A 9,588-nucleotide genomic window follows, 5' to 3' on the forward strand; every position below is an offset into this window, starting at 1 on the left:
CTGCACAGTACCACTTCTCCTATTCTGTATGTATGGACCCTGCACAGTACCACTTCTCCTATTCTGTATGTATGGACCCTGCACAGTACCACTTCTCCTATTCTGTATGTATGGACTCTGCACAGTACCACTTCCCCTATTCTGTATGTATGGACCCTGCACAGTACCACTTCTCCTATTCTGTATGTATGGACTCTGCACAGTACCACTTCTCCTGTCCTGTATGCCGGGTGTCATTCTCGGTACCTGTTCTTATTCTATATGTATGGACTCTGCGCACTTCTCTTGCCCCTGTGTTTCAGGTCTGTCCAGGTTCCTGCCCTTTGCGATGGTGGGGCAGGCGGTCGGGGGCAGTTGTGTCGCCTTCTCCTCGTTGATGGTAATAAATGGAGAATTGTTCTTCTTATCTGTCAGATTTAATGTGTGTTCCCGGCAAGTGAGCGCACACACACAGCGTGACGTCCTCTGTGTCAGATATCAACACGCCTTGTATACACAACAGATCCATATCAGGAGGAGCTCCCTTCACACCCAGACACATCAATGTGGACTTTATTCCTTTCTAAGAACAGAAGATGTCACATGTCTCATCCCAACGATAAGAGGACTATTCCTCATTTCAGGACAGTGGGCGGAGCCTGTGTCATTGGGTCCCAAGCCCATTTTTGTATTTCTGTCCTCCTCAGCCCGGTCTGGCTGAGGAGGAAACATGATTTTTATCTACTGCCATTTAGTAACACTTACGGGTCTTGTCCTTCCCCCAAGCCTGTGACTGGACAGTGAAAAGAGAAGCAGCTCATCACTATGTCGCCCTGCTCTCTCGTCCTATCAGCATGCTTCTTTTTAGCTCCTGATCCCTGCAAACCAACTTATTGGTTCTGATACTCTCTTCCCCACTCCGAGCTTCGCTGTACAGGGGCCGTAAGAGGCTCGTACCAAGTCAGATTCAGATATTTATTTCCTCAGCTCATTTTGTGGCCATAATGAGGTATCAGTCTATTCTTTATGAATGAACCTACAAATTCCAGGTAAAGAAATGAAAGCTTTTTAGAATGAAAAGGCTTATGGTGCCTCAGTGACGTCACAAGAGGGGTGCAGGGGGGTGTGGCCCACACCCGGGTGACACCATTGGAGGGGTGACACCAAAATGACTGACAGTCATTTTGGTGTCACCCCCCTCTAAAAAGGCGGGCACTCGGTCATGGACCGAGAGCCCAACAGTGTCAGGAGAGAGGGACCCGGCGGCATACCTCATCCAACCGGGTGAACGTCCCCTCCTCTCTCTGCCGGCGTCCAACACCAAGATGGCCGCCGGCAGGCGTCATTAAGATGGCCGCGCATGCGCGATGATGACACAGCGGAGCGTCGCCTGGTCTGGAGACCGCTAGCACCTGGCCTCGGGACGCCTTGGGACGCCCCTGTGGTGCCGTACACAACCCTTTGAAGGAGCCGAGGATCATAGACTATAAATACATATTCGGAACGAGAAACAATTCTAGAGAACATTGGAGAGAACGAGCATATAATCAATTTCTATCTCCGTAGTATCCATGGTTACATATATGCTCTCTCCTGCGATCTCTAGAATTGTTACATTGTATCTCCTTACTAACATATTTATTTCCTATGCTCCTCAGCTCCATCTAGTGGCCACAATAATAATACTTATTTCCTATGCTCCTCAGCGCCATCTAGTGGCCACAATAATAATACTTATTTCCTATGCTCCTCAGCGCCACCTCGTGGCCATAATGTGGTATTTCCCCATTCACTCTGTTTTTATGAATGAACCTAACGATTCCAGCCAAAGTGTAAAGAAATTGCAGCTTTTTAGACTGAATAGGCTGATGGTGCCATAAACAACCCTAGAAGGAGCCGAGGAAATAAGTACATGTTAGTAACAAGGAACAATTCAAGACAATGTTGGAGAGAATGAGCATATAAATGTAACCATTGCTATCCTCATAGTACCAATGGTTACCTGTCATCCCTCCACTGGTCTGTAGAATTGTAACATTGTATCTCCTTACTAACATGTATTTATTTCTTGTGATACTCAGAGCCATATAGTGGCCATAATAACAATACTTCCCTATGCTCCTTATCACCATCTAGTGGCCATAATGTGATATAACACATACTTATTTCCTATGCTCCTCAGCTCCATCTAGTGGCCACAATGTGGTATTTCCCCCATTCACTCTGTTCTTTAGGAATGAACCTATTGAAGGACATTCAGATGAAAAGCTGCAGAATCTCTCTCATCAGTGAGGGAGGAAAGCACCAAAAGCAGAACATATGAAGTCCAGATTCCAATGCGTTTTTGAGGGTTCAAAGGGCCCCCCCTTCATCAGGGCTCCTAGTGGTCCTCTCTATGGTGACTGTGACATGGACCTAACAATGTCCTTTTTGTCCCTTCAGCTTCCATATTTCCTGCCTGACGTCGGGGCGATTTATCCCTCCCTGGTTATAGCGTGTTTTGCCGCGTCGGCCACGGTGTTCACCATGTTCAAGGTAAGCAGAAAGCGTGACCATTGGCCAGCCGCTCCCGGGCAATGGTAGTCTCGATGGACGGTGGTCAAAACAAGACATTTCTACAGATTCTACTAGTGTGACACCCTCAGCAATGATCTGTACCCATCAGATATGTCTAATCTCTCTCTCTCTCTCTCTCTGTTTTTGCAGATCCTCTATAATTCCGGGGTCCCTTTTGTCCCCATGGTCTTGGGGTATGGGGCCATTTCTTGCATCATGTTCCTGAACAGCTTCTTCTGCTGGAACCTGGACCAGAATATTTCGGATGACGGGAATATGTACAGGTGGGTGTCAGGAGGAGAGCAGGGCTGTGAGTGGTGATAGGAGGGTGAGCTGAAGCCGGGGGGGGGGTCGGCCTGTGATGGTGTTTTCCTTGGAGGAGGTCAGCCTGTGATGAAGGTGTTCTCCATGGGGGCAGTCAGCCTGTGATGAAGGTGTTCTCCATGGGGGAGGTCAGCCTGTGATGAAGGTGTTCTCCATGGGGGAGATCAGCCTGTGATGAAGGTGTTCTCCTTGGAGGAGGTCAGCCTGTGATGAAGGTGTTCTCCTTGGAGGAGGTCAACCTGTGTTGAAGGTGTTCTCCTTGGAGGAGGTCAGCCCGTGATGAAGGTGTTCTTCTTGGAGGAGGTCAACCTGTGTTGAATGTGTTCTCCTTGGAGGAGGTCAACCTATGATGAAGGGGTTCTCCTTGGGGTAGGTCAACCTGTGATGAAGGTGTTCTCCATGGGGGAGGTCAGCCTGTGATGAAGGTGTTCTCCTTGGAGGAGGTCAGCCTGTGATGAAGGTGTTCTCCTTGGAGGAGGTCAACCTGTGTTGAAGGTGTTCTCCTTGGAGGAGGTCAACCTGTGATGAAGGTGTTCTCCATGGGGGAGGTCAACCTGTGTTGAAGGTGTTCTCCTTGGAGGAGGTCAACCTGTGATGAAGGTGTTCTCCATGGGGGAGGTCAGCCTGTGATGAAGGTGTTCTCCTTGGAGGAGGTCAGCCTGTGATGAAGGTGTTCTCCTTGGAGGAGGTCAACCTGTGTTGAAGGTGTTCTCCTTGGAGGAGGTCAACCTGTGATGAAGGTGTTCTCCATGGGGGAGGTCAACCTGTGTTGAAGGTGTTCTCCTTGGAGGAGGTCAACCTGTGATGAAGGTGTTCTCCATGGGGGAGGTCAGCCTGTGATGAAGGTGTTCTCCTTGGAGGAGGTCAGCCTGTGATGAAGGTGTTCTCCATGGGGGAGGTCAACCTGTGATGAAGGTGAGGATTGATTCTAATGTAAACACAAAAGTGGGGGTGTTCTCCTTGGAGGAGGTCTGCCTGTGCTGAAGGTGTTCTCCTTGGAGGAGGTCAACCTGTGTTGAAGGTTTTCTCCTTGGAGGAGGTCAACCTATGATGAAGGGGTTCTCCTTGGGGGAGGTCAACCTGTGATGAAGGTGTTCTCCATGGGGGAGATCAGCCTGTGATGAAGGTGTTCTCCTTGGAGGAGGTCAACCTGTGATGAAGGTGAGGATTGATCCTAATGTAAACACAAAAGTGGGGGTGTTCTCCTTGGAGGAGGTCAGCCTGTGATAAAGGTGTTCTCCTTGGAGAAGGTCAACCTGTGTTGAAGGTGTTCTCCTTGGAGGAGGTCAACCTATGATGAAGGTGTTCTCCTTGGAGGAGGTCAACCTCTGATGAAGGTGTTCTCTTTGGGGGAGGTCAACCTGTGATGAAAGTGTGGTGTGTACAGACATGTTACGGTCTTAGGCTGCTGACTCTCTGACCACAATAGAAGCATCATTCATAAGATGATCACATCATGGATACGTGATTAGGAGCACCCGGTACAAACAGTCGCTTGGACTTATTCTATTGAACAAGAACATCAGATACAGCCAATGTGTTTCAGGCAAAGGCCTCCTCCTTCTTCAGGGTTTGAACGAAGAGCCTGGATTACAGCTAGAACGGAGCTGAGGACATCAGCATAGACCTGATGGAGTTGGCTTCCCTCATGGTTGTCAGCGTCCTCTGATGTCCTCAGACCCATCCTAGCCATATTCACAACTCTTCGTTCAAGGCCTGAAGAAGGAGGAGGCCTTTCCCTGATACACGTTGGCTGTATTTAAAGTTCTCGTTCAATAAATATTTGATGGATTTCCAAGCAACCGTTTGACATCGGCGCCTCTGACCATCACTCCAGGGACAAGTTATGGAAAAACCAGAAACAACAAAGACAAGTTCCCGTAGAAGGGAAAGTTTTGTCCCTTCTGAGCCTACAACCTAACATGATAGTCATCTTCTGCTCCTCTCGCAGGGTGCGGTTGCGTCTGAACTGCTACGAGATGATACAAAAGAAGCAGCAGAGGGAGGAGTGGTGCCAGAAATCTCTAAAGCACAAATTCCACGCATCCCTGCGGGACCGGGACAGGCTCCTCAGCCGGAGGAGGACCCTGAGCTTCAAGAGGCCAGAAGGTAAGAGAGGAATGGGGTCATTCCCAAACCAAGACAGAAACATGTGGTTCTCCTGGACAGTTTTCAGCCCCAATCCTGATATTCGGGTTTTATTATAGAGAGGAACCAGAGGAAACCAAACACATAACTTAAAGCCTTAAAGTGGACCTGTCAGTAACTTTGAAGTCTGGAGGGACAAATTCCTGACCAGTCCCAATATACAGCAACTGCATAATTTTTCTGAGGTGATCCACCTTCATCCATCATCAAAAAAAACCGTCCTTGCAGGGGCGTAACTAGAAATCACAGGGCCTCATAGCACAATTTTGTATGGGGCCCTGTGATTTCTAGTTATGCCCCTTGCAGAGCCCACCTGAGATCCACAACAGCCCACTTGAGAGTGACCCTGCCAGCCCACCATAGACTCTCTATGGTGGGCTCTGCAGGGTTTCAGGTGGGCTGGTCACATCCCTGCACACCTATTACCTGTCAGCCCCGATCCGCTGTCCGCCGCCTCCCCCTCCTCCACGGTCGCTGGTGGGCCCCTCCTCCATCGCCGGGCCCTGCCTCCTCCCCCGCCGCTGCTGGCTGTCACTGACTCAGCAGCGGCAAAGTCTCATGACTCCGGCCTTCATCCTGCACCTCCTCTCCGACTCCGTCCTGCTCACCTGGATATACTTTTATATTTCCTCCCTGAACTTTCAGCTGAGAAGGGTGACGGATCTCCATTCCCAAGCAGGTAAGGATGCAGGTAAGGGCACCCCCCCTCCCCAACCCAACCCCTCCCTCAATGTTCTGCAAGTGGCAATACCTGTGCAGCACCAACTCCAAGCAAACAAGTGAGGTCAGCCAGGGAAACTGTTATTTCTATCCTATCCGGGACATGGAGCAAAGAGCTCCTATATACTGTATATATATATATATATATACGTACATACATACACACACAGTATATATACACCTTTTTTCCAAGTGACATCACGGGTCCTTCCTGCCATTCAGTGCCGTAGTACAGTAAGATGAGGCCAGGGTATGACACCCCCCCAGGGGGCGAGTCCATGACAGCCTGAGCTCAGAGGAAGTAGGTTAAATAAGCCTGGCTGTCATTGAACCTGGAAGACTGAGACCATCTAGTGGTGGAAAAGAAGTATTGAGGGGGGGCGATAAGTATTGCAGTAAATACATTTTTAACATTCCTTTTACTGATCTATTTATTTTTTGGCTTTAAGATGAGTAACTATGGACTACGGCTTACGAATATATTGTATTCTCCTGGACTTCTTTTCACATTCTGCCTGGCTACTATCATTACCCGCTTTGTCTGTTTATAGAGCTCAGCAGCTCAAGCTGAAATTTACATACACGGAGGTGTGACTCCTCCCCCTGCCTCAGCGACTCTGTTCAGACTGCTCTTGAACATAGTCTCAATCACAGAGAGAGAGAGTCTTAAAGCAAGCAGCCTTTGCTCTGCTCTCTCATTGGTGCTCCGGGAGGGATAAGGCGCTATCACTTTCAAAAAGGGAAGATCGGCCATGGCAAGCCACGCCCATCCAGAAGCCGGTTTCACAGTGCGTGCGAGGCTGCATAGAATCATAACATCAGTACATACAAATGGGTGTGGCTACAGGGAGTGGGCGGAGTCCCCGGTGGGGAGCGCTTGCATTAAACATGTTCATTTTTGGTTGGAGTGTTCCGTTAACAGTACCCTGTCTCTGCAGATCTTTACTCCTCCCTGTTTGGGGCTCTGCAGATGCTCGGCCTGTTCGCTGCCCCTTTCATCTGCGTCCTGCTCCGTAACCACCTCCATCGGAAGAGACCCGAGAAGAGCGCAGGGGGCGAGGCAAGGTTGGTGGCACAAGCAGGGGGCATAACTACAGATCGTGGGGCCCCATAGCAAAATTGTAACAGGGCCCCATGGCAAAACCCTTTAAAATCGAAATCAAGGACAGGTAGCAGGAGAGCTGTCTGCATCGTCTCTTCCTGCACTTCGGATATCAACTCTTCTTGATTGGAAATGCCATACGGGGTACGGGGGGTACAGCAACTTCAGCAATCCTTCATTGGGGGGCCCCTTCCACCCACAGGCCCCATAGCAGCTGCATGGGCTGCTATGGCTATTGTTATGCCCCCTGGGCACAAGGCTGTTGAGCTGTGTTAACTAGAGCAAACACCTGGGACTGATTGGATTGTAGGAGGCGGACCCTCCGCTGAATGCTGGCCATACAATCTGATTGTACAATCTCCTTTAGATTTAGCACAGAGGACGCAGCTATACAATGCATTCGATTGGTATGAAATCAGTTGGATGTTTGTACTGGGTGATGGCGGATCTATAGGATATGTGGTCACCTTGAGGGTCACCATACTGGTTGCACCTCGGTAAACGACCGCGCTTTGTCAGAACACCGTTTGGGTTTACAACTGCTATGATGCAGCAACGGAAAACAAAAAATGTTTCAGCAGGAAGCTGGCCATGGTCTATGGACTCTATAGCAAGGACCGTCAAAGTTAAGGCCTTGTTCACACCAAATGCAGAGCAGATCCGGTCAGGTTTCTGCACACGCACTCTAGTCTTTTAGATGTGTTTTTGACGTGTTTTTGGCTGTTTTTGTTTTTTTAGTTTAACATGGGCTTTCAGTGCGTTCCAGGCATTTGCATGCGTTTTTTTATGTGTTTTTGATGCGTTTGCAGATCCAGAGCAGATAAAATAGGGCCTGCTGCAGTTTTTTTTTACCTGCTCTGGATCTGCTCTGGATCTGAACGCTGCGGTGTGAACTGGAGCTCAAAATACCATAGGAATACATTGGTCGCAGTTTTGATCCGGTCTGCACCTGCTCTGCTCTGGATCTGCTCCGCGCTTTGTGTGAACTAGCCCTAAAGATGTCTGTGTATTTCATAGATGGTGGATCTCATGTCAGGATAACCGGTTTTCTTCTCTCCAATGACCTGAATGTGTTTCAGGGATCCATGCAGAAGTCGGTGCTCCGTGAAGAGACTGTGCGCAATCTACAGCCTCAGGATTGTTGCGGTCTGCGCCTTCGGCGTGCTCTGCCTCGTCTCATATCTGCCAGTCCAGGTAAATACCGATTCCTTCTTCCAGAATGTATAGTAAATCTGGAGCAGATTTGCACGGCAACCAATCAGCTTCTCTGTCTCATTTTCAAATCTTACCTCAGCGAACTGAAGAGAGAAGCTGATTGGTTGCCATGGGCAACTGCTCCAGAGTCTGAATGCTCCCGTTTTGATAAATTCCCCCCATTGCTCCTGTTCAGTGATATGGAATTGTTACACTTCTAGGCTACACCCCGTACTTGCAGATCCGTGTGGGTCTGGGGGGCCCGCACATGGATGCACACTGCTTGTGTTGAACTGCGGGCCCCCAGACCGACACGCATGTGCAGGTTCGGGTCAGTGTGCAGCCGCATCCTCCCATAGGAGGGTATAACAGGTGACTGTACACATGTCCTGGGAGCAGGTCTCTGGATGGGCGTGCATGCCGTACGGACGTGCACTCCCTTGTGAATGAGCTCCAGGCATCTTGTCCCATTCACAGGAATCACCCGAAATTCTCACAGTAGGTGGCCCTTCCCCCTTGCCAAAAATTGTTGTCGTCAAAGGAGCTGGACCCGAAAATTTTCGGCTGAATTCTGATAGCAGCCAGTGCCAGCTTTTAGAATACAATAGTGAGATTCTTCCATGTGCATAGTAGCAGGGATCCCAACCTGAAAGAAGCACTTTCAGGGAGGTGTCCTTCTCAAAGGGATGGAGGGAGCGGTTAGATTTGGCCCAGAGGGGATCGTCTGCCTTCTAGACGTGCGATTCGTTTGGTTCCGAGTCAAAATTCGGACATTCGGACCAGGGGCGTAACTAGAAATCACAGGGCCCCATAGCAAAATTTTGTATGGGATTTGCTGATGGGCCCCGCCTCCTCCTCTGCTGCCGGGCCCCGCCTCCTCCTCCACTGCCTGGTCCAGCCTCCTCCACCTTCGCTGCTGGCTCTCACTGACTGCGGCTGTGTAGAGGAATGCACCGCTGCACAGATCACTGTCAGTGATCTGAACAGCGGCGCGTTCCTCTTCACAGCCAGCAGCATGACAGCCAGCAGCATGAGATGCCATAGCGACCCAGGCGGCCCGCACGGCATCAGGGATGTCCTTGCCGGGCCCCTCTGTGCCCCCGGCCCCATAGCGGCCGCCTGGGTTGCTATGGTGATTGTTACGCCACTGATTCGGATGCATCCGAATTTTCGAATCCTAATGCATCCGAATTTCCATTTTCTGAATTTCGGATCCCGTCCAAATTTTGTTTCAAAACTAAACTGAATGGGACATGTGACTTTTCTGGCCAATCAGATGTGTTTTTCGGTTCAATGCATCCAAATGGGTCTGAATATGAATTTTCATTACGGCAACATGGGAGCCATATACAGTATACAGTATACATATAATACTAAAGCCGAGGCTTTAGTATTGCATTTGGGAGCTCCTGAATGCCATTGGGGTCTGGGAGCCATATATACATATTACTAAAGCTGAGGCTCCCAGACCCGAATGGCATTCGGGATCCGAATTTTCCGAATTGCATTTGGGTGCTCCTGAATGCCATTCGGGTCTGGGAGCCTCAGCTTTAGTAATATGTATA

This window comes from Nanorana parkeri, unplaced genomic scaffold, assembly GCF_000935625.1.
Source record: "Nanorana parkeri isolate BGI_ZX_2015 unplaced genomic scaffold, ASM93562v1 scaffold379, whole genome shotgun sequence".
In the NCBI taxonomy this organism is placed as follows: Eukaryota; Metazoa; Chordata; class Amphibia; order Anura; family Dicroglossidae; genus Nanorana; species Nanorana parkeri.